Source organism: Cervus elaphus, chromosome 24, assembly GCF_910594005.1.
Source record: "Cervus elaphus chromosome 24, mCerEla1.1, whole genome shotgun sequence".
NCBI lineage: Eukaryota > Metazoa > Chordata > Mammalia > Artiodactyla > Cervidae > Cervus > Cervus elaphus.
In genome coordinates this window covers 41,980,919-42,007,084 of record NC_057838.1, presented here as the reverse complement: position 1 = coordinate 42,007,084, position 26,166 = coordinate 41,980,919, and the positions used below count along the sequence as shown (strand labels likewise).

General features: G+C 41.4%; 1 protein-coding gene across 8 annotated transcripts in view; it reads right to left on the bottom strand.

Moving 5' to 3' along the window:
* Nucleotides 1-26,166, bottom strand: part of FOXP1 (forkhead box P1) — a 611,760-nt gene that overhangs the window by 302,127 nt on the left and 283,467 nt on the right. For 2 of the 8 annotated variants that reach the window (XM_043886572.1, XM_043886576.1), the window contains one exon: nucleotides 21,167-21,257. The exons of the other annotated variants lie outside the window; for them this stretch is intronic. The gene's annotated coding sequence lies outside the window, so the exon portion shown is untranslated. The remainder of the gene's footprint in view (nucleotides 1-21,166; nucleotides 21,258-26,166) is intronic. 8 annotated transcript variants of the gene reach the window in all.

Below are 26,166 nucleotides of genomic sequence, written 5' to 3'. Positions count from 1 at the left end.
ATCCAGGAAGTAAGAAAGATTCTGAAGGGATTATTTCACCTCCCTTATATCAAAGAAGACCTGAAAACTGAAAAAAAAAAAAAAAAAAAGGCTCTGAGTCCAGAAAACCCTTGGGAGTAACACTGGAGCCAAATCTATTATAGGACAGGAGCACCCTCTGCTTATACTCACTCATCCATTAGCTCAGCCGCAGCCCCGAGAGTCATTGAAAAGGATTTCCTCTAGGAGGAAACAGCCAGATGTGAACCCAAACCCTAAGACACTAGGTGACTTGGCAAGTACTCTGTCCATCTGTCCCTGTATCTCTCAGAGAGGCAGAGGAGAGAAAACACGGAACACAGCAGAGAAGTAGCAGACTGGGGCTGGGAGGCTAGCTCTCGTGCCAGTGACCTGTGAGTTTGTTCACGGCACAATGATGATTTATACCAACAAGCATGGCAAACACGTGAAGAGAAGACCTCATCAGAATCACGGAGGAAGGAGGGAGCGAAAAGCAAAGGTCACACTCTGGGTATCAAAATCGTTGACAGCACACCTGAGGAAACAGGTGAGGGGACCAAAGTTGAGGACATGGAGGATGTGGAGATGGAAGGAATGACCCCGATGTCATGTGGACCAAAACAAGGCCCAGAGTAAGGGGGAAACAGCTAGCTGTGAAATCCCCCACAGGGTGGTTCATTCTTACAACAGGGAAGGATTTATTAGACCTGCAAGGAGAGACAGAGGCAGAAAAACAGGGAAGGAAGGAAGGAAGTAGCATTTAAGGTGCCTGGAATGGTGAAAATCATGAGAAAAGGTAAGGAAGTTAGCTACTCCATGACTCGCATGCACAAAGGGTCACAAATTTGGGCTTTTAATGTTCTCTCCAAATGAGATTTAGCCTCCAGTGACAGAAACACCAAGACAGGATGGAATGCAATTCTTCATCAAAGAAATCTAACCTTCAGCACCCTGACTGGATCATATCATCTGAACACATCATAAGCAGTACTTTGGATAAATCATGTGAGTCCCGCTATTATATCATACGCATTATATGTTGTGTGCATGCGCAAACATTAACTTAGTTAAGGTAAACGTTGAAAAGATAAGGGAAATATCCTAAATCTGTATTTGCATTATGTACTAGTACATCATGGGCCTTGGAGCAATAAAAGTAGTCCAAGTTCTCTCTTCTGAGAGATCCTACTTTCATACATGTGTCTGAAAGAGACACAAGATTAGAAACATTTAAAGGGATGTATGGGCTTCCCTCTGGCTCAGACGGCAAATAATCTGCCTGCTACGTGGAAAACCTGGGTTTGATCCCTGGGTTGGGAAGATCCCCTGGAGAAAGTCATGGCAACCCACTCTGGTATTCTTGGCTGGAGAAGCCCCGTGGACAAGAGGAGCCTGGTGGGCTCCAGTCCATGGGGTCGCCAAGAGTCAGACACGACTGAGTGACTAAAGACACAGCAAAGGGCTGTACAGTAGATTCAGATGAAGAGAAACCAAAAGGAAAACCAAAGGGAACAGACCAATATCTAGATGCTCTGGAGCCATCACAGCGAGGCAACAGAAAGACGCAGAAGTCTGCTCAAAGGGGGCTGCACACAGAACTGCATGTGCAGACGGAAACATCAGATGTACAAATCACTTGGCTGATGTGGAGGACAGAACACAACAACTATTATAGAAGGAAGGACAAGGTCGTGCAGCGAAAGGCAATAATAGAGGTACCATTTGCAAAAGAGACAATGGGTACGGGCGGGGGACGCCACTGTGAAGACAAAAGACATCGAAGCAGGCAGAGAGGACTACTTCTGGTAGATGGGACTGAGGGATTGTTGAGAAATGCCTGCAATGTAATAATTCTGAAATTATTTCAGCTTCTAAATTGCCATCAGTTAGATGAAGGAGGCAGAAAGTAATTTGACAAGTTGGTACAGTCACATCACAGGGACTTAAGACTAAGTACCCCCGAGGCGCTTGGAAACCTACAAATACTATTTCAGAGATTCCGAAGGACTGGGAAAGCCCCAGAAGACTGGGAGAGGTGGGGAAGGGTCAGGAAGCACCCCTCAAAAACGATAAGCCAAGTAATTAAAACTGCTCTTCTTCCCCTCCAAGCCAGGGAGATATGGAGAGGAAACAATCTTTTTGCCATCACTCTGAGAGGAACAAGTTACCAGGCAACAACCAACAGGGTTTGCTGGAGACATGCCCTGCCAGCCCCTCCGACCCAGTGACAAGTCAGGTGGACCAAGGGGAAATAAGAGATGTAATCTTACAGACTTCTGTTAGTCTCCCAATCCTGTCCCCGCGACTCGCTCATCAAGGGCTGAGGGAGATGCAAGGAGGCAGCCACACCCATCGGGTGCTTATCACTGGTGCGCTGCCAACCTGCGGACGCCTAACAAGTGACACTCCACAGGTGTCTACCTTCCCACCAGGATGATTTAATATCTCTATCATTGACAGCTGAGAGAGCTTCCTGAGCCCAGAGAACCAGCCTGCAATCAAATCCCAGGGTCTCCCTATCGCTGTCCTCTATCACTACTTCTCTTATTACCCAAGATGTGGGCCCATGTTTCATGTCTGCAGACTGAAGACAAAAATCTGGGCAGGTGACGGAAGGCGGAGAGATGCAGAAGTACGCTGCCGTCCCTGCAGACCCCTGCCGGGCGCACCGCCACCCAGCGTGGGCTTTTCTGCCTCGTTTATCGGCACGGGACGGTGCGCACGTACATCAAAGAAGGAGACACAATATAGTCCCGGGAAGCCTCAAACCCAACGTGGACTCCGGGCTCCCGATCTCAGTCAGAAATCAGCTCGCAGATCTACAACTGCAAAAATCCTCTCCAAAAGATGAGCTTTGAGAGATCCAGTTCTGAACATCATCTTATAGACTGCCATTTCTGAAGAAACAACTGATCCCGATCCAAGATTTCCAGGAAACAAAGAAAGGACCCCTCCAAGGCCCTACGAAAGTAACAAGGAGACAGACCATCACTTAACTGGGTGGGGAAAAACCAAAGTGCAAAACTGAACTTAACGCATATTCACTTGACCTGGATTAGAAATAAAATTCTACTCTAAGAAGAAAGTTTCAAAAAGTAGGTCCAAGAATGTGGCCATACAGTCATCCTGTGGGGAGGTCAGCTGACTCGGTTTTATGACTAGGCTGCCACCCACTTCTAAGTCCCTCACTATAAACATTTACAAATTTCATCTCAGCATTAGTACTAAACAATATTCATTAAGAATCCCACCAAAGTGCAACATGTAAGTAAATCAAACCTTTGATGCTCTATTTTGCAAATTTCATGGGCCACTAGGGATAATTAAAAGGGCAATTATATAAAGTTGGTGCAGTTTTGAGAAACAAATGACATTTTCTGCTTTAAAGCACTTGATAATTTGATATTTTGCTATTAGGGCCATCATGTGTACTTTTATAGACAGGCAGCCAAATAAACAATAAATGTTCCTTAACAGCCTCTAATGATTGTTTTTGCCCACTGATATCCCTCACCATTCCTGTCCATAAATCATATGCCAAGAGATTAAGGTAAAGATAATGAAAAAGTATTAGAAGCCATTAAGCTAGAGGAGAAAGGAAAAATAAGGCTAAAAGCATGGCTTTCTTCTGGGCTTTCTGCAATGACGCCCAGCGAAGTCAGAGCTTCTAAGTGTGAGAGTGGGGCTGCGTTTGTCCCAGCGTTTAACTACCGCTCAGAAGCCAGCAAAGTACATTACAGCTCATGAAAAATACAGCGAAGAGACTGCTAGTGGCAGAGGCATTTAACTTCCTTGTTAGCAGCCTCCCCCAAGTGGCACTTTTTCACCGGCAAGTTGTTTATTATGTTCGGTGCCAGGCAAAACTGATTAAATGGGGCTCTTAAGAATCAAAGCGTTATAAATTCATAGAAATACAGCAAGCAATAAATTCCATGGAATTAAAAGCTTACTAGTGCTATTAGCATTTCAGGATGTTTGAATTGTTAATACTGATGTACAAAAATGATGTGCCTCTAAGACAAGGCAGACAGAGGCAACAGAGGCAAGCAGCTCTGGATGTTTTTTTTTAATCAAAGTGGCACTGGGGCTTGGCAGTTGTTGGAGCCACAGGAATGGAGGCGTGGAATAATTACGCCCCAAACTGTCATCTGCCCTAAAAAGTCAATCTCACCTCAGAAGGAGGGAAGGCACCAAGTAAAGGTTTACCCCCAGGGAGAAACAAGAGTAAAAATATTATGCAAAGGATTTATGCTTTCAATGAATGGAAATTCCATCTTAACAGTGAAGGAGGAGGAGAGTTTTATCTTGGTACCTGGTCTTAGCAGGGATGGGGCCCAGTGTGTTGTGACTGGTTGGATCTTTGTTTTCTCACAGAACAGGTAACCTCAGATCAGAGGCCCCCATAATTAGGGTTTGGGCATATTGCTGAACTGGCCAATAACTTTCCCTGGATTGTCACAGTTCATCTCCAACTTTTTTCTGGGAGTTTTAAAGGTGACAAGAGGTGAAAAAAATAAATTATTATGCCATTATGCAAGTAATATTCTCCCAAATTCAAGACATAAAGTGGCAATTCTATTGCATCCATCTCTTTACGGAATACTTTCTTCAAACAGAAATGCATCTGAGGATCTTTCTCGACAAATACAAATGTAGGAGAATGAGAACGAGAAAGAAAGAAAAAAAACAGATGAGTGCTTCTCAAAGACAGATTTTTTGAAAAAAAGTGCAAGGATATGGTTGACTTCTTTTTTAGGAAAAAGAAAGAAAGAATTACTGTCTACAAATGAAGTGTGATCACTTAAAAACGCAACTTAAGAAAGAATATACTCAAATCCAGAATTACCAAAATTCAGAGGGGGAAAAAAAAAGCAAGCTGTCAATCTAGATAGATACCCGAAACATCAATTCATCCATTCCAGAGATGGCCAAAAAAGTACTATTTTCTAACATATCAAGAAAACTTAATTCCTTTGATAAAAGACCCACACGTGTAATAGAATCTACTGACAGATCACTGGTACATGTGATTATCTCTGGGGCTATGTTCCACGTGCGGCTGCTAACATTTATACTCACTGAAGCTGTCTGCTGCTTCCCCACAGAGAGACAGAGCCTGCTCATGGACCAAAAAATAGAAAGGAGACAAAGAGGAAAACCCATACAGAGAAAAACTCATATCCATTAATGTGCTTTCACTGGGCTTAAGTCCAAAGCCAGGCATCGTTACAGGAGCATCATCTTACTAGGTGTCTGCCTCATTAACACTGCAGTTCCTAATGGTTCTTTCTGCCTCTAAGACAAGGCCTACTATGTGTGGAACCTGGACAAGGGAGATGAATACATCTAACACATTGTTCTTGTACTCAAGGAAGCCTAGGAGTCTCATGGGGAAATCATCAGTTATAAAGCACCTATTAGATATTCTAAATCAGGAATCAAATGATTCTTAAAAGACAAGTTTTCTACCCATTGGGATTTTAGAGTGACTTTAAGATAAGGAATACACCCCCAAAATAACCCCTGAACAAGGCAGTACTGTATCAGACAACATTCTGTACACAGTGAATGATGGTTTGTGTGTGTGTGTGTGTGTGCAATAGAGTCTCCAATTATGACAGTGAAGAGTAAAAACCTTGACAAATAGATCACAGGGGAAAATTTATATAACAGTGAAAAATAATATGCATAATTTGCTCCTGCCTCAGCATCATGGGTGAGTGGACCACTCTGTCCGCATGAGCTAGGCAGAATGACTGCATCCAACAGCTGCAAACAAAAACCAATCTGGTCCTCAACTCCAGGGGTCTCACAGTATGCAAGGCGGGGCTGGGGTGGGGGGCGGGGGGACAAGCTGCAATGAGAGTCCTGAGCTACAGTAGAGAAGACCCAGAAGCTTCCATGTCTGTGTTCCACATCAATGCCCACCACCCCTGTTTCATTCTCTCACACAGGTCTCCATGCCTGTTCCCCTTCAAAACCAGAAATTCCCCCTATATCCTTAATTCCCACTAATCACAAACCCTTCGATCTCAACAAGCTGCACTCAAGTGCTATACCAAAGAGAAGACACTTACATTGTCAGCTTCCGACAACTCTCTGAGGTGAAGAACTCTGTCCGTTATTAAAGGGCTTACCTTGCTGCATTTTATGCCTAGGGTTTGGCATCAGTGGAGCACACTCTTCCCAACTTTCTGGCTGATACCCTTTCAAGGGTATCATTTCCCAGAACTGCTGAGGAAGGGCTCAGTTCTAGTTCACTTCTGAATGTGGAGCCAACTGCCTCACGGCCATGGCTTCCTTGGCTTGGCAGATGCAGGACCTGCAGAAAGGAACTTGCTCGGCTCCTTGGCCCGCAGGGTCTCCTCCATTCTCACTAAATACAAATTAGAACCCAGTACAGATGAAGACTAATGGAAAGCCACACACCCATGGGTACAGATTCGCCTCTCTTTGTGGTCCATAGGGTCGCAGAGCTGGACACAACTGAAGCGACTTAGCATGCATGCATGCATTCACTGGAGAAGGACATGGCAGCCCACTCCAGTACTCTTGCCTGGAGAATCCCAGGGACGGAGGAGCCTGGTGGGCTGCTGTCCATAGGGTCACACAGAGTCGGACATGACTGAAGCGACTCAGCATGCGTGCATGCATGTGGTATTTGATCCCCTCTGCTGGCCCCTAAGAATGGCCAGATTTAGGTCGGTGAGGAGGACAAGAGAGAATCCACTCAGGTCCAAGACTGAGCTGTGCCCAAGCTCAGATCCCAGCATTATCCGCCATGAGGTGCTGGAATGCACCAGGAGGACGAACCATCAAGTGACGCTGTGCTCTCCGCTTGCCACGATCTTCCTTCATGCGCGTCTGGCTCACGGCAAGTGCCTGATCCTTAAACCAATATAACAAAATTTGACCCTATTGATTTGATACATGCCCAGGCCATCTCCCTTCCTCCTGACTACCTTGGCCACAAATCACATTGCTTTCCTCTCTCCTCTGATCTCCTTGCCTTCGTAAGGTTCAAGACTACTGCACTGTGTTTTCTAGCACAAAAGTTGGCTGATATTTTCCTGCTGAATCCACAGCCCTTCAGTCTTCCTTGAACACAGCCCGACATTGCCTGTGTGACTGCAGTAGCTGGGAACAAAGTTTCTGATGACAAAGTCTGTCCTTGAAATGCAAACCCTCTGCTAGAGGGGGAACTACTGCTTGACAATAGGGTACTAATTGTGTGGCCAAGACAATGAGCAAAAAAAGGGATCTGGGGAAAAGACAGAGGTAAGTAACACGCAGAGTAAGAAACATCTCTGCCAAATGAGGGCAAAGAAATAAAATGCTGCAATATTCTAAGGACAAGTGCTTACTGCGGAAGGTCTGATGCAGGTTGGTGAGGGTGGCCTCAAGATGACAAGAAGACAGTGCACTGGCCATTCTGAAGCCTGATAAGCAGAACCTGATGAAAATTAGAACTGTCTGCTCTCTGGCATCTTATACTGGAATGCCTTCAGCCTTGTTCTCGGATCTGTCTGCACGCAAAAGTTCTTCCCACAGAAGGCTTCACGTCAGGGTCACCTCTTTCACAAGTCTCTCGACAATATTCCCAGGCAGAGATGAGCCCTCCTCAGAATTCCTTTGAGTCTAGTATTTCACAACAAAAAGGGTTCCCACATGAGCTTCCGTACCTTCCTTAACAGGGTGTAAGCTCCCCAAAACCTGCCCAAGAATTTTATTCATCTTAATGTCTCCAGGCTGAGAGAATCAGGCATACAGGAGGAGCTTGGTATTGATCAGTTTCAACCAAACTGCCAAAAGCAAATCAGCCTGCAGTATCCCCAACCCCCATCCCCACCCCCACAGAAGCACTGGAACCACAGGGAGGCTTGAGAACAAATGCCTGAGGGTTAGTTAGGGTTAGGGGGAGCCTAGAGACCTTCCGTGCTGCCCTGGGAGCTGAGAGTTTGCAAGGATGGAGCTACAGGGGTACTCACCTCCAGGAAGGGGAGTCCCATTAACAAATAGGGTCGCTTCAGAAGAAAGTGGAGGGGAGACATGAGAAATGTAAAGATGAGGCTTTAGGGCTTAGACTGAGCCTTAGCAGGTCTATACTCAACCTATTCAGTCATGTTGTCAAATACAGTCTCCTTTTGCTTAAGTCTGTATGGATAGGCAGCGTCTTAGCAATATGCAACTTTAAAAAAAAAAAAACCAAAAAACTGTTCTATAAGATACTTAGATAGTACAAGTCGATAACACAAGCAAACATTATACACGTGACAAGCCATGCAGAGCTGGGAATCCAGAGTGAGGACGTGGTTGATTTGGGCTGAATCAACAGTTTCTTATCACTAGGTTTTGAAATCAATCAGCAATCACACCTGATTTTCACATTTACTAAAAGCAAAGATTTAAAAAGATATCATCAAAACCCAGTATCTGATCCTTTCCCGCAGGGCTTGCTGCCCTTTAGGTAAAAACACTTGGGCATCCTGGAACAGCTATGTTCAAAGGGGTACTCAACTCACACGTGTATAATCAAATAGCACAAACAGGGTAAATAGGGACTATAAATTCTATCCGTGCCACCACCAATTTCCCTTCCCAAAGGCATTCAGTGTTACCAATATCTTGTCTCTCTCTTCCAAAAATATTCTATACAAACACAATAATAGCATTCTGTGTGTATATCTTTTTTTTCTGCCTTCTACCCAAGGACTAGTATATTTGCCCTCAAGTCACTTAGGATATCTTGGAGACATTTGCACACCAGCACATGTGGGTCTACATCCTTTTTTGAGAGCTGCGGAGCCCAGTCCTCGTGTATTTCCCACCCTCACCCCATGGAGAGACCACAGACTCCACATCCTGTCAAACACTGAGGGAATTCTGTTGCTTTTCCTCTCACAACAATGCTACAAGCTATATGCCTGTACACAGGCCTTGGATAGCTGGGTGAATGTAAATCCCAAGAAGCAACAGCTGATTTTTACTACTACAGAGTCTGCAACTGTGCCAGTTGGAAAAATAAATCCCCATCACCTTTCACACACCCTCTACGGACACTTTCCTTTTCCTGGCATTCATCTGATAAGATCAGATGCTCAGATGCCCTGGAGGGACACTGGAAACAAAAAGAAGAGCACAATTCTGGAATACCAGCTAAGGGTCTCTGCAGAATATCCCAAAGTACCTGGTAAAATATTTCACCAACCAGTTTTTTAAAAAATTAATACATTTTATAGATCTGTTAGAAAACCCTATTGGCCTACCCTGATGGTATGTGTGAGGACTCTGAGTCCACTCCACATCCCTGGAGTTCCATGTGGTGTGATCATAAGTCCAGATCCCTGAAAGTAGGACAAGTGGTCCCCCATCCTCTCACACTTATCCTTTCTGCATTTTCCCCCTGTCTTTTCCCACCTTTAACATAGCTTGGAGCATTCTTTCAGCCTGTTTTCCTCCAGTCTAATTATTCTTTAATTTTAAATAATATAATAACTTTGACATTTTCATTTCTAGTTAAACCTTGCTAATTTGCACAAATGATGGGTAGACACAGCACAAATTAGCAAGCCTGAAAAATCAGCAAACACAAAAAAAGCCAATGATTAAAGAGAAATCAAATAGGCGCATTATGAAATACACATTTATTTTTAAAAGCAAATTCCTCAGACTTGTGAGGAAATATGGAGCAGTGATACTTGGCTGCTTTCTAATACTCTCTCTTTTCTAAGCTATAGGGTTACTTTTCTCCCCCTACATGGTTTCCAGCAGTGATATTTTCTGAACGAAATATCAGAGCACATAGTAAGCCTAAATGTTTCTGAGTAACTACATTATCCCAAAGACAGTCCATGGGTTCAGTTTTGCTCCTGCGATTTCTGACTCTCTGGTTATAGGAGAGAAAAAGCACACTATCTTAGTCCACTGAGGTAGCTATAATAGAATAACATAGACGTGGTGGCTTATAAACAACAGAAATTTCTCAGTTTTGGAGCCTGGGAAGTTCAAGATCAAGGTGCCAGCAGAACCGGGACCTGGTGAGGATGTACTTTCTGGTTCAGAAAGGATCTTCTGTGTCCTCACATGGTAGGGAAGGGTGACAGATCTGTCTGATAACCTCTTTTAAAGGGCACTAATCTCATTCAAGAGAGCTCCACTCCCCCCCAATGACACCTTCACCCCTCCCAAAGTTCCCACCTCCAAACGCTATGACATCAGGTGGAAGGATTTAATATATGAATTTGAGCAGAACACAAATATTCAGTCTACAACATAAATGAAAGTGGTTCCAACCTGAGCAACCAAAGATGTTTCCAACCCAAACTTGACACTGCTCTAGTTTATATGCTTACTGTCTCCCTCTGTAAGGCCATACAAGCGAGAATGCAGTCTAGAGCTTACAGTGCTCTATTCTCAGGGTCTTGATTTGTGTCTGGCACACAGCAACACACGTCTTGTGTGCACATGTCCATCAAGAGGATGGACTCTCTTCCTCGTCTCCTTGAGTGTGGACTGGCAGTGCTTAGATGAATGCAAAGGAGTGACTAGCGCTATGCCAGGCCTGGGCCGAGACCTTCAGGAAGCTGGCAGTGTCCTATCTCATGCTAAGTCTGTCATGATGGTGCAGTCAGCCTGGGAGCCAAGTCATGGCCAGAGCCAAGTGTCAAGTGCAGACATGAGAGCCATGCTAAATGTTCCAGTCAAAGCTAAGCTCCCCGGTGAGTGCACTCCTGAGTCACCACCATGCAGAGCAGGGAAAAACCACCCCTGCTCAGCCGTGCAGAGGAGAAGGAAATCAATCCTGAAGATTCATTGGAAGGACTGATGCTGAACTCGAAGCTCCAATACTATGGCCACCTGATGTGAAGAGTCTACTCAGAAGAAAAGACCCTGATGCTACAAAAGATTGAAAGCAGGAGAAGGGGACGACAGAGGATGAGATGTTTGGATGGCATAACTGACTCAATGGACATGAGTTTGAGCAAGCTCCAGGAGATGAAGGGCAGAAAGCTTCTGTGCTGCAGTCCACAGGGTCGCAAAGAGTTGGACATGACTGAGTGACTGAACAATGACAAGAACAAGCCCTGCCCAAACGGAAGTATCCTGCACCAATGGATGCTGCTTAAGCCAGTTTCAGGTGAGTTTGTGATGCATCCATGAACAACTGAAGCAGAAATGCTCATTCTTTGTTGCAAATCAGTAACTGCACACCTTCTTGTTTTCTGTATCTACTGCCCGCTGCCACTAGGCATTCTTAACACGTCACAGAGTGATCTTCCCAAAACACAAATGTGATCATGTTCTCCACCCCTCTAATCCCACCCCACCCCATCTCCCATACCCCACACTACAAACACAAGCAAACAAAATTGCTTTTGAAAGCACAGATCCATGGATATTCTGCCTGTAACCTGCATCCTTGGCTGCATACTCAGGCTACACCTTCTCCACATGGCCAGAACCTTCCACATACCACAGTCCACCTCGACACACGGGACATGATGTTTCTTTTCTTTGGCTCCCCAATAACCTCCACCCTTTTGCTCTTTCTCCAGATCTCATTCTAACCATTATTTCTCCTGGAAGCCCTCCCTGAACTTCCTGACAAGGCCAAGTCCCTCAAATGTAGACTCTCAAAGCATCACGTACCTCCATTTCTTAGTCCTCATCAGAATAGTTTTTATCAGCTCCCATTAGTCTGCATGAGGTTGCAACTGTGTTATTTTTGGCTCACTCCTATAAACTCAGCAAAAAAATAACACGGTGTTGGCACATAGGAGAAACTCAAATATGTGTTGGAAGAGCGAATAAATCAATAGTATGGTCACCTGGACTGCCTACTTCATGTCCTGGCCACACCACATAGTAAGGCTGTAACCTTGGGCATGCCAGATTGATGGCTGGCCACCTCTCCAAGCCCATCTTCCTTCATCTGGTGAAAACAGTGGCATTTACCTAAAACCCAGGTTTTTCTTAAGTTTAAACAAAATTATATGTAACAACACTTAGCCCAGCACCTGGTATGTAGCAAATATTCAACAATCAGCTATGACTATTAACGTCATTTACTATTATTCCCATTTCTCACTATAAGGAAAAGTCCTAAATTGCAAAGTAACAGGAGAGTCTCTCTCTGACCTTCTACCACCTTCGGTCCCTTTAAGAGCACAGAAGCCCTGTCCATCATGCTGAGCTAATGTCATTGCCAGGCTGGCCTCCGACAGCAAACACCTAGACTGCCTCCATCATGGTCCTCACAAGAGCTCGTCTCAGGAAGGCAATTAAATAAAGCTGAATGAACAAACTGCCAACAAATAAATTAACAAATACACAGCTCTTCTTTCTTAAATGTCTTACAGGCATATAATGAGGATCCCTGTTACTCTTGATAGATATATAAACTGATGCTATTCTTCTAAGAAAACAACTTGAAAACAGACATAACAGTCTCCATATATATCAATGCCTATCAATCTATCTAAATTTTAAATATGCATACTTTTCCATCTAGCATTTCGCCTTCCGGTACTGCGCTTTGTGTCAGCGCTTCTCAACTGGGGCGCTTTTGCCTCACGAGACACACGGCAACGTCCCGGAGTGCTTCTGGTTGTCGTGGGTGAGGGTGGGAAGGGGGTACAGACACGGACAGACATGCTGCTGACATCTAGTGAGTGCGTGGAGGCCAGGAAATCAGATAAACATCCCAAAATGTATAACAAAGTCTCCCACAACAAAGAATGATCCAGACCAAAATGTCCACAATTCTCTAGTTGGGAAACCCTATACTAAGGAAATAATCAGATGGGCTTGCAAAAATGAATATACAAGCTTGATCACCAGCACTACTGTGTACAACTCTATACATTCAACAAAGTAGGACAGGTTAAATAAACTATGATATATCGACACACAGCTATAAGGTGATAATAACGCTGCCATATGTCAATTTCTACAGAAAGATATTGACAACGTATTTTTACATTTTAAAAAAGTAGGGAAAATGTAATGTTATTTTATTAAAACTATCATGTGCCTGCCCCCAACTGCGAGAGAGGAGTATAATTTGTGAGCCATAAAAGTAATTTAAACATTTCTAGTAGGTACCTTTCGTAAGTAAAATGGAGCAAATTAATTTTAATAGTATATTTTATTTAATCCAATATATCTAAATACTATCATTTCAACATGTAAGAAATATCTAAACTTAGGAGATACTTTACAGTCTCATTTTTCAACATCTAGAGTGGCTATGACACTTTCAGCATGTGTCAATTCAGACTAGCTACATTTCACGGCTCCAGACCTGCTGGTGGGACCTGGTTACCATACTGGACGGCCCAGGCGTGCTCAGTAACAAACAGGGAAGGAGCGGGATGTTTAGAAGGACTGTCTCCAAAGTGGTCCAGGCCCTGATCCTGGGGCGGAGGTTGGGGGTGGATATGCAGTAATGTTTACTTTCTCACTTCGGCTTTTATTACTCTTTGTTTTTATGAGAGGTGCCATGTATAAGTGCAGAAAAATCAAACTGCACAAAGTTTGAAGGAACAGAACCACTCGTCAGGTGTCATGAACACAAGACAGCCCTTGGGGTAACCCCCCATATCCATGCTGAAAATGACAGATTCTGGAGTTTTCAGGGAAAGGGCTTGCCACCATCTCCCCTGTGTGCATGTCTACACACACACACACACACACACACACACACACACACACACGGGTGACCCCTAGCAGGGTCAAGGTCATTCCAACCAAGTGTATTCCAAAGAGCCAACCCTCCCCTCCCACATCTAAGTAGTTGGAAAGTTCACTTTCTCCCAGATAGACAGGAATTCCTGGTCCCTGCCCTGCCCACCCTCTTCCCCTCTCCCTTCCCTCTTTCTCACTGGTCATGGACACAGAGAACATTCAGGGCAGTAACTACATAGGTTCCCCAGTGTGAAGTGCTGGGGACACGAGCCTAAGGCTCCTTTAATGCAGTCTCCATATTTAAGGTCTACAATAAAATCACACCTGAGACAATGAATCTCACTCAGCGCAGCCCTGGAAAATCTTTTCACACCATTTTGGTCACATGGTTTAGGTTTCAAAAAGCTTGTGGGTCCCAGATTTCTCCATGTGAACTCAGGAGCATCTGGGTGTCCATGGCCTGGACTTAGATAACTGTAGCACCTAGACGGAAGCTGCAGTGTAGCAAAGAGGCTGCTTCAAAAGCTACAAAAATCAGCTGGGTGGATCCCTCTGAATGACCCCAACTCCTCACCTGTGGATCCCAGGTAAGAGATGAGAAGGAGAGGAAGATGATTTTTATACTGCGATCCTGAAACACTCAGAAACCATTTCCTTCTAAGCGGGACCTTAAAGATTTTGTTTTTCTTTTCTCTTTGGGACCAAGGGAAGGTATTAGGAAGCCTATTTCACTTCTATTTCCACTAGGCTCACTGATAAAAAAAAAAAAGACATCTAAAAATGTTTTCATTATTTTTAAAATTAGAGAAAAATTATTAACATCTTTAACAACCTGCTACTACATTCCATGCGCTATGCTCACAGTAAAATGAGCTGACATTACAGAACACTCGCTATATACCAAGCGCTGCTCTAAGAACTTGTGACTCGCAGTAACTCGGTTTATCTTCCAACTACCTCAACAAGGGAGGTACTAGTTCAGCCCCTATTTTTTTAGATAAGGAAGGGGAAAAAAAGGCTTGGAAAGATCTGGTATTTCTCAACATCACAAAGCTGAAAAGTTGCAGGACAGGGCCTAAGTGCAGAACTCTAAAAAGGAACACTTAACTCAATGGTCCTTTCTGTGATCTTCACATCACACCTAAGAGATGGGCCTTTCACTGTCCCCTGTGGGCACCTATGAGCGAGCAAGTCAGAAACAGGCCCTAGAATTGACACGTCTTAAGTCAGACACAGCCTCTCCCAAACCGCGCTTCTTGGGGTGAGAGTGGGGGGACATACTGGTCTGAAACAAAGAGCTACCCCTTCCTCACTTCAGCACCAGAAATGCTTATTTCTTCCATTTAAAACTGGTCATGTTTTGAACCGATGATGACAGTAACCCAGCAAGCACGCAGACAGGAGCACAGGTTCCAAGGGCGTTCTGGGGAGTGGGGGACACCAAAGGGGGGCCCAGGGGGGCCCTGGCCTGGGGCCTGCCTGTCCTCCATTGGCCCGACTGCGGGAAGTCTCGAGGAGGAAGAGTGTATGGATGCGTGCATGTGTGTGTGCATTTATTTTTAATCTGTAGATTCAGGGTTGAGGAGAACCAGCTTGCTGGGCTCACAGACTAACAGAGCAAAACGCCCGGGGTGGGGGGTGTCACTGCCAGTGCCCCCACTCCCCTCTGGAGCTCAACTGTCGGCAACATTCCTACTCAACTGCAGGAAGTCGGAGGGGCCCCCTGAAGCCCATGGGGCTGTCCCCAGAATCTTACTGTTTAGTTGGACACAGCCATGCTTCTCTGGAAACTTCTGGAACCTACTTGGAAGATACTAGCTCACTAAATAAAGGGACTAAAAGAAATGGACAGAAGCTTCGTGGGCTGGGGAACACAGGCCCTACTCTCCGAGGTGTGATAAGGGGGCTGGAGATAGGACCTGGCTGAACACTGTGTTTTGGTTTTTAATTTGAGATGCTGATGGAAACAGAGCATTAGCAGAAACAGCAAGGTGAGCGGCAGCTAGTTGCTCTCACTGTGCTGTCCTTTATACAGATCTGTCAACTTGTGCTCACCATTAAGCAGTGAGGTATATCCACCTCATTCACAGAAGAACTTTCCTTTTTTGGTTTACCAAATATTCCCTGTTGCCCTCAATACTGCCCGGAATAAGTAAGCACTCAATAATTATTTACTGAATAAAGACATAAACTCAAAGCATCAAAGTTTTTGAAAAGCTTGTGAGCCCCAGATCTCTCCATGGGATTTCAGAAGCATCAAAATGCCAATGGTCTGGTCTTACAGTATTTTACACTCAGATCTAAGCTACAACAGAGCACTTGGTGAACTTACTCTGTACATTCTGGCATAAGAACCAATGGTCAAATAACATTCCAATAACAGGATCCCTTCTCTAACTGCCCAGCACCTTGGAGTCCCCATCCCCATTCCTACACACCCTGACTGCTTCCCAAACTATGAAAATTTAAAAGAAGAAATATAAAGAGTCTCAAGAGACAAAACTTCTAGACTTCATTTGCAACAATAGAATTGAACAAGAGAAAAAATGAGGTACACTTTTTTCTTCTACAACTTAAATGACAATAACAAAAAATACTGAAACTCGGTGTTGCCAAAATTGCAGTGAAATAAACATTCTCACTCAGTATCAGCAGAATAAATTGGTGCATTTTGAAATGTACAATGACAGCATATATAGAAAATCTGTTACAATTCCAAAACTTCTCTTCTAGGAATTTCCCCCTATAGAATATATATCTAAAGAAATTTCCCCCAGTAGACTATATCTAAAGAAATGGAAACTGATTAACATATGTGCACTTATATGCCCACTGTAACATATTACAGAAAAATTGGAAACAACTCCCACACTCAACATTGAAGAATTAAATTTTGTTATATACAAAAAAATGATTAGTATGCAGTCATTTAAGATATATTCATGACATGGGAAAATGTTTACCATGTAATGCTAAACTTAAAAAAATATACAATTCTATATACTGTATGACTGCAGTTATGTTAAATATGTGTACATAAAATGAAAAAATAAACTATATGTTATTCCCAGGGTCAGGATTCTAGATCACTTTTACTTTTTTATTTGGTCAACTTTCCTACAATTCCCTATAGTGAACTGGTTTTTATACTTGTAATCAGAAAGAAAAAAAAAAATGAAGCTCATAAGAACTGTCTATTCTATGTTCTATTACTACTAACATTAGGAGAATTTAATTAATGAAGTCATATGACCCTTCCAGATGACAAGCCTACATTGGTCTTTACCTATTTTTATCCTACTTAAGAAAATAAAGAGAGGATGTCAATCCCATTCCGGAACTAGGGGGAACAAGATTTCAGAGCTAAGCAGTTCCAATCAGTCACACAGTGTGAACCTCAAAAACAATGACCAACACATCTTGCTGTTCTTTTTTGTGTCTCAGTCTTTGGAAAAACACACGCCACAAGGGAGCGGCTCACTGGGATGAACCAGTCAGATAGAGACACAGCAGACATCTAAATTCTCATGCTATGTAAAATACTCAACTATTTAAAAAATTCCCAATAGTTGTCAACTGGCAGAAACATTTTAACATTACACACATACTCATTAAATATCCTTGTATAAAAATAATCATGCCTTAGAAGGACACAGAGAGGGAGAGAGAGGAAGCGGGGAGAAGGAATAAGGAGGAAGAGAAGAAAGGTGGCAGAAGAAAAGAAAGAAGGATGAGAAAAAAGAAAGAAAGAAAGAAGGATGAGGAGGAAGGGGAAGGAGAGATGGAAGGAGGAGAAGATTTAGACGCTTGAGCAGGAGAGGAGGAGAAAATGAAGGAGTAAGAGAAAATGAAAAGTGGACATTTTCTGAAGTGAACATATTTAGATGATCCTTTTCATATTTCCTGTTTTTAAACATCTGTAAATGGTGTTAATTTCCCTTACCATAGCTGGAAAAAGGAAAGCACATTGGAAATGAAATTTAAGGAAGGGCCATCCATATAAAAAATACATTTTGGTTTTCATCAAGTCTATTTTTTTAACAGTGAAATTTTTAACAATGAAATTTTAATATTTCCACTTGTTTTTGATATTTTATCATAAAAGGGAGGAAGAGGTATATTAAAAGAGACAAGGACTCCCAACATAGCCGGCTACAATTACACAGTTGATGGAAGAACATCTTTTTCCTTCTCTGAGTCTTAGTTTCATCTCCAATAACTTACAAAGAATGGACTAGAGAAGGCTAAGTTTCTTGGTTCTCTCTGAAGCTACAAATCTAAGGACTAGACAAGGGAATGGCCACAAAGGACAGAGAGAGACAGCTCAATTTCAAACACACAGCCTCCCAGGAACTCAATAAATATGTATTGCCTAAACAATTAACGACAATACTGCTGAAGTCTGGCATGCAAGAAAACTTAAAACTTCTAAACGTTAAAAGCTATCAAGACATTTGAGTTTTCCTGGGTAACCTAGACCAAAACTCAACTGAAACAAATTTTGGAGATACAAATCCAGACCAAGTAAATTCATGGCTGTTCTGGCAAAAGAGAAGGAATGATGTTTGGGATAACACAACAACGAGAGGATGAATGGCTGCCCCTGGAAAGAATGCAAAGTTCCCTGCTCCCATGCTGCAAATCAAGTTGCTAAAGTGAAAAAATATCAAGTGATGATTCAGACCAGAAAAGAAAAACGTCGAGCAACTTAAAGTCCAGAAATGTTGAAATCAAAGTTAATGCAAAACGTACCTCATTATGGAAAACACATGTAGTTGATGCTAGGGGCTGATTTCATGTGCCTCAGATTAATGTTAATATTACTTAAAAGTAGAGGGAGAAACTGAGTGATAACCTGTAATTCCAATATCATATTTATAAGACTAATTCAAGATACTGAGCTATCTTGAGACATCCTACACATGCATACTGGCCATCATTAGTAACTGGAGGGAATCAGAAGACCCATCATGGCAGGAACAGATAACACATCAGTGGAAGTCACCAACGTACCCTAAAAATAAGACTGAGATATAACAGTGATATATCTATTCCAGGATAAATCTGCTCTGGGAGTTGGTGATGGACAGGGAAACCTGGAGTGCTGCAGTCCACCGGGTCGCAAAGAGTTGGACATGACTGAGCGACTAAACTGGTAATAGTGATAACTTGGGAAAATACTTATGACACTTTAAGGGTAAGAGCAGGAAACAAAATAGTATATTTGGTACAAGTACATATAAACAAATCTGTACATACAAAACACTGCAGGATGGAGATAAAATGCTGAACTATTTAGATGAGGTCACCAGTGAAATTTTTTCTTTCTATATTTTCATGCTCTTCTGATTTCTTTTAATGCCATTTTATAATGAAAACAAATTGAGAAGTACATTTATCATCTTCCACAAAGAGGGCATATGCTTACCTCACCCAATACCACCTTAATGGTAGTTAGTATCTAAACAGAGAAAATATATGTTTTTCATTATTTTACCTAAAATTTCCTAGATGCTCAAAGATTTGGGATCAGCCTAGAAATCTCAAAAATGTTCAACTGTTTCCGAATTTTTGAATGAGCCAGAATCTTTGATGTTCTTAGTTAATTTGAAAGACGGATGAACTCATCAAAGACTACCTATATTAGTATAAGGTAAAGGTAATAGACTCACGTGCACCTCCTAGTACTTTACTCATCTAGAGACCAGGTTAACCACACCAAGCTCTGAGGTACTTTAGATGATTAAAGACTACATTTTAACTTCAAGATTTAAGTATACGTCTCCTTTTACCCCTGCCTTTTATGCATATTTAATATCCAAACCACTGGATTAGAGATCTGATAGGGTTCCTCACTCTCCACCATCCCCCAGGAGATGTTGGGTCACCCTAGTTTATCTTTAGCAAGAATCTTGTTAGAGCAGTTGACCCAGAATTCCCCCTTACTCCTGATGTTTTCCTTCCAGAAACTTTTCAGCTACTGACCCCTTGCCACTCCCTAACTCTTTAGCTATAAATTCTCACTTGCCCATGCTGTATATACAGGTGAGCTCAACGTCTTCTCCCTCCTGTAAAATCTCACTGCAGTATTCCCTACACCTACTGCGATGGTCCTGAACAAAGTCCACCTTACCATTTTCCACAAGTGAAATTAAAGAACTGTTTCCTTTAATACTATCAACCTTCACCCCACAGGCTTCCCTGTTTCTCTCAAGGGCAGCCCCATCCTTTCAGCAGTTGCTTAAACCGAGACTCCTCAGTCTTCTGACTTCTTTCTTAATTACTACAAGCAATCCATCAGTTGATACTACCCCATCACTTAAGACAAAAATCTTGGGAGTCGTCCACTATGTAACTGTTTTCAAACTTCACATCTATTTTACCAGACTTCCTCGGATTCTTCCTAGATAAGTTCAAAATTTAAATATCAAACTACATGTGTTAAGATTTCACAAATTCCCACCGCTTCCACTGCCATTCTCATCCTGGCCACCAGATCTCACTGAGATTATGACAGTAGATTCCTAACGCATCTCCCTGCTGCTCACCGCACCCACCCACCGTTTACTTTCAAAACAACTTCCAGAGTGATCCATTTAAAATGTGACTCAAATCCTGTCTCATTTCAAAGTCCATTCATGGCTCTCTGCTCCACTAAGAGACCAAGAGTCCAATGAGCCTTAATGCCCTACTAGATCTGGCCATGTTATTTCTGGCCTTGTCCGCTACTACCCTTTCCCTTGGAAGACTTCAGTTTTGCCACAGTGGCCAACTTACTCTTTTTTAGAACATGCCCTCTTGGCTCAAATGCCTGTGCTTCAGTTAGACTTATCCTGGCTATTTACAATTGCAACTCCTTCCCTCTGGCAATTTGACCTCCCATACCACCTATATTTTCTTCACCACACTTATCACCTCATATTTACTTATCAGGTTTCCCTACCTGTCCACACCCGCTAGAGCCACAAGCAGAGGCCTTGTCGCTATGTCACTCACTGCTCTATTCCCCACTGGCTTGAGCAAAACTGCCCAATAGAAATACAATGTCTGTCACGTAAGTAATTGTAACCACATGGGAAAAGCAAAAAGAAACCTTGAAATTAATTTTAATATTTTACTTAATTCAATATATACAAACTATGCTCATTTTAATGTGTAACCAATAAAGAAGAATTATTCAAATAGTTCACATTCTTTTTTCCATACAAATTCTTCGAAAGGCTTTGTGGATTTAAAGTTTATAGCACGTAAGTTTGGGCTAACCACATTTCAAGGGCTCAATAGCTACATGTGGCCAGTGGTTTCAATATTGGACAGTGAAGATCTAGTCTATTGCATTCTTCTCTACTCTTTGTATACTTATCCTATTTATCATTCAAATTCTTGGGCACAGTCCAGTGAATTGATTACCTAACTCACAAATGGGTCCCAATATGCTCTTTGAAAATCACTGCTCTAAATAAACTTTAAAGAATGTCACCTGTAATGAATGGTTTAGGACACTTCCTTTGGTCTCCAGGGGCTGCTCACAATCCTTTGAAAGAGATACTGACTTCCAGAAAAAAACAGGCCTGGAGGAAAAAGTGAGGAAGTAAAGATCCATGCCAATCTATAAACTGAAATCATCACAGTCTGTCCAATGATGCAAGATTTTAATTAAAAAAATATTTTTAAATAACTCGCTCCACTGTCAGATAATTAACAAAACATCTAATTACCTTTAATTATACACCATATACCTGCTAATATACGGGATTCAAGGGAAAATCTACATAATCTTCACACTTCAAAAAGAGTGTACCTAAACAGAGCATGAAGACTTCAAGCTCTTCATTTTTCTCTCCCCTCACTCTCAATGCATGCGAAGGCCATGGAAGTACCAGTTCAGATCAAGGACAGAGCAGTGCAAACTTAAATGAGTAATTTCACTTGCCACTTATGAAAAGTCCTACTCATCAACAGACTTTTTAAAAGATACCATCGAATTTCAAATCCATACTCAGCCCTGGGCAGAAGGTGTCAACTTTTAAAAGAGACTCAAGAATTCTACCACTGGTATACCATCCACTCCTTTAAGGTCCTGGATGATACGAGATACTAGGAAGTGTGCAGTCAAGGTTATCATACATGTGCTACCCTAAACAGAGTTTTGTTTTTGTACATTTTTGAGCTTCAGATTTTCTCTGAGATTTTTGAATTGCCAAAGAAAGGTAATACCTCCTACATCTGTTAAGTTGTTACACTTTCAACTAAGCTGATAACTTCTTCTGAAGATGCTCCAGGTGGATAGTTTGGATACTTGTGCCCTTGGCAGATGAAAGAGCCAAAACATCATTTTAAAAAGATGACTAAAACCATTTGTTATTTATTTTTTTTACTGTGCAAAATATGGCTACTTGATAACTGTTGCAAATATTGTCTTTACTACAAAACATGCCTTCATGTACGTTTCAACAAGTGACTTCTGCTTGAAAACGAACTCTATTGAGCATATTTCTCTGGAAATCAATATTTAAAATTTTTTTTCTTTGAAACGAACATTCAAGAGAGACAGCTCTTGTTTACAGAGTTACTTAGTTTAGCATTATGGTTAACAATGTTTAAAAACAGCTAACTTAAAATGCAAACATTTAAATCCTGAAGTTTAACTGTTGGGAGGCCAAGTCTATTTCTATGGAAATACAAACAACATGAAAAGGGTAATTTTCTCCCAATTCCATCCCTCAAGAGAGTATTTCAGGGCACCATTGTGTTGGACTTAGGAGTAAGAATTCATATAACTCTGAGCTGGTAAGAAAGTTAAAAATTTAAATGCTTTGAATGAACTTTGAAAACATTATGCTATGGGAAAGGAGTCAGTCACAAAAGACCACATATTGTATGATTCCATTTACATAAAACGTCCAGAAGAGGCAAAACTCTATGATGGTATTTGTATTTGTTGTTGCCAAGGGTTGGGTTGAGGGGAGTAACTGCTAATGGGTATGGGGGTCTCTTTCCAGGGTGATGAAATTGTTCCAAAACTAGATTGTGATGATGGGTGCAAACTCTGAACATGCTAAAAACTATTGCACAGTTCATTTCAAATGTGTATGAATGCAGTCAAGGTTATCATACATGTGCTACCTTAAACAGAGTTTTGTTTTTGTACATTTTTGAGCTTCAGATTTTCTCTGAGATTTTTGAATTGCCAAAGAAAGGTAAGACCTCCTATATCTGTTAAGTTGTTACGTTTTCAACTAAGCTGATAACTTCTTCTGAAGATGTGCAAGGTGGATAGTTTGGATATATTTAATAATAAAGCTATTAACAAAAAATTAACAGGCTTGATAACATTCACCACAATACTGGCATGAAACACACAAGAAAATCAAATTAGTCTAACATAGCTTTCAGATCATGGTAAAATACATAAAGCTCTGACACCCTGATCTCCCTGTTAGAGAATACTTTCTCATAACCACCAATACCTGCCCTTTTGAACACCTGTCATCATGATCATGCATAATGTCTGTCTTCCCCTTTGCTACATAAACTCTAGGGGGACAGAGATGGTATCCTTCTCATGTAGTGCTGTGATCCTAGCATCTGGCACACAGTCATCAATAAACACCTGCAGCAATAATTGACGAATAGCATATGTAGTATATACATCTATATTATGTACGAATGAATGAATGAAGGAATGCAATATTGGGTTGGGGCAATTCAGCCAGTCAAGTTGCTGGAGTGCTAAATGTCCCCTTAAATCTGTTCTCCGATTCTCCCAAGCTCCTGGCTACCCAGCTAGAGGCATTCCCCAACAGTCACTGCAGCTTCTTGTGAAATGATCACAATCTAACCAATTAAATGTCAATGGATGTGACGTGTGCAATTTTTAAGTCATTTGCTTCAAAGAAAATTGCTTGCCATGGACTTCACTGTATTTCAACCATATAGATAAGGACAAGGCCCAAAGGAGGGAAGAATGAAAGAGAAAGAACCCATCCAGTCAAGCTGGACTGGCCAGATTATTAGATGAGACAGGGAAGTAAACTTCTACTTGATTTAAGCCATTGTATGCAAGAGTCTTTATATCAGCCTAGTCTTTACCCTGAGTGTTACAACCCAGGCATTGGTAGGCTGAGGGCGAAGGGGAGGTAAAATGGAGTTCACTGCCTAACTAAACTGACTGACTAGTCATTTCAGCCAGTGTGGTCAGCTGGTAGCTCAATGAAAACACTCTTTTCCAGTGTCTTTTATAACAACTTCCTGAACAGGCAAATAAGTCAAATGCTGAATGTTATAAAGAGGTCTTTTGGAAGGATTTAAACTCAGAATATTGTTGTCATTAAGTAAACTTTAAAATCACGTTAAATATATACTTTCAGAAGAACCAATGAATATATTTAAAATGACTGGGTAGCTATTTTCAACTTTATTTGTAACCAAGAAATAATCTGTAACATGTAAGACACAATGAGTGAAGTATATAAAGATACCTTATAACTCTTTGATCTAACAAAAAATAGCTCAAACTGGGGGTAGAAGAAAAATTGAAATGATTACACTTTCTTTTATATTTTCTTTCTTTTTTTTTAACTTTTTCATCAACAAGTTGACTGTAAAACTGAACCAACACAAAATATGAAGCTTTAAGATGACCAGTGTTTAAAAATAACCATTTAACTGTCACCTATACAGGTTTTGTAATTATCATCAATTACTCCCAGTGTTAATCAGAACTGAATCAAAAACAATGAATTTCACAAATTAGATTTTAAGTTTTAGCAAAAATCTATATGGGTGAATTGTGAATGTTTGGGGGAAGCAGGGAAAAAATGACATAGATACCTATATTAAACCACCAAACCAAGGCAGCCATGACAGAATGACAACAATATAATTGTGACCAGAGCAAGTTGTCTTTTTAGCCCCAGTCTTGACATTTTACGTGACCTTGGATAAGTTACTAATTCAATGTGATCAGTTTCCAAGTTTGTAAAGTGGCGATTATAATAATTACCAGCTACCTTTAAGGAATGCCAGCAACTAGACCCATTTTGTAAAGTGCTCAAATCTACTTGGAAGAAACTGTTAATCACTACCAAGCAGGATGACAGTTCTTCATGATCCTTCAGACTCCGAATCTCACTGTGAAAAAAGGCTTCATTTGGTTTTTAGAATTTGTCTGGCTGCTTTCCTGCATATAACCAGTTGTTTCCAGAGTATCAATGTAGGCACATTTACTTGTATTTATGCTGACTGTTAATGATTCCCAGATGCCACATTTGAGCATGGCAGCGACTGAGGAACTCCGGGCATCTGAAATCTACATCCTCTGTGTGATGTAGAAGATGGTGCTGGTTTCGTGATCATCACCATCACTAAAAAGCGTGGTCTCTCTGTTAAGGTTTATTCACTGGGAAGAAATACTAAGCATTCTGTCCAATTTTATACATATTTTTAAAGAGTTTCTATTTTTAACAAATCTTTTTTTCCCCCCTTTATATATAAGGATTAGTTTTCGAAGGATCCTTAAGCTTGATAAAAGGTAAGAAAAGTACATGCAGCTTATTGTTTGTCTATATAACTTATTTCTAAGAAAATATAATGGAAAATGGAGTCAAACACAACTGAGCTTATATTGTTGAAGAAAAACAGTTAAATAATAAAATGTTAATTGGGAGCAGGAAAAATGAAGTTGACTTTAAAAAAAGTATCAACAACAAAAAGTTGAAGTTGTTAGGAAAAATACTACTAACATTTAGCAAAAACTCTTACTCTGAGATTCCAAGCTGTCAAGACAAAAAGAATAATTAGATGACTGTGTTGTTCAGTTTCCTTTGTTTTATGAAAGAAGACAACAGAAGGACAAAATTTTTCTATGGTCCTGAAATTTGACAAGGGGTTCCTGACTTGCAGGATAGCATATACCATAATACACCATGTTCTTGATGGTACTTACAAAGAAGCATTTTTTTCTCCCTATGGACTACCTCTCTTAGTCAACAGTAATGACACATTCCTGGAAACTTTTTTTCCCCCAAACATGCCCTTGACTCACAATATCTTTAACAATATCATGAAATTGGGAAAAATTATTCTATCCAAACTCAAACATTTTCAGGTTATGGGTGTAACCATATTCATCATAAAGACATAAGTCAGGAGAAAAATAATTTATGCTTACAGATAAATTGTAAATTTATCTGAATACATAAATCTGAATAAAACAATGAAAACCTACTAATAAAGTCCATTTTTGGAGCTGTAGGGATAATTCAACTCTCAAGCTAAATATTTTCTATTTTCAACCACTTTTTCAGCTTTAATCTTTAGTTTCATGAGACACTTTTGCTACCAGCATGAAATGAGTCCAGCACCTGGCATGGATTTGAAGGAGCAACGCTCTGGACTGAGATCTTGTAGGATTACAGAGACAGTACACAGTGTGCATACAACTCGGCCGCTGAGGCACGGATAAATCAGCCCACAAAA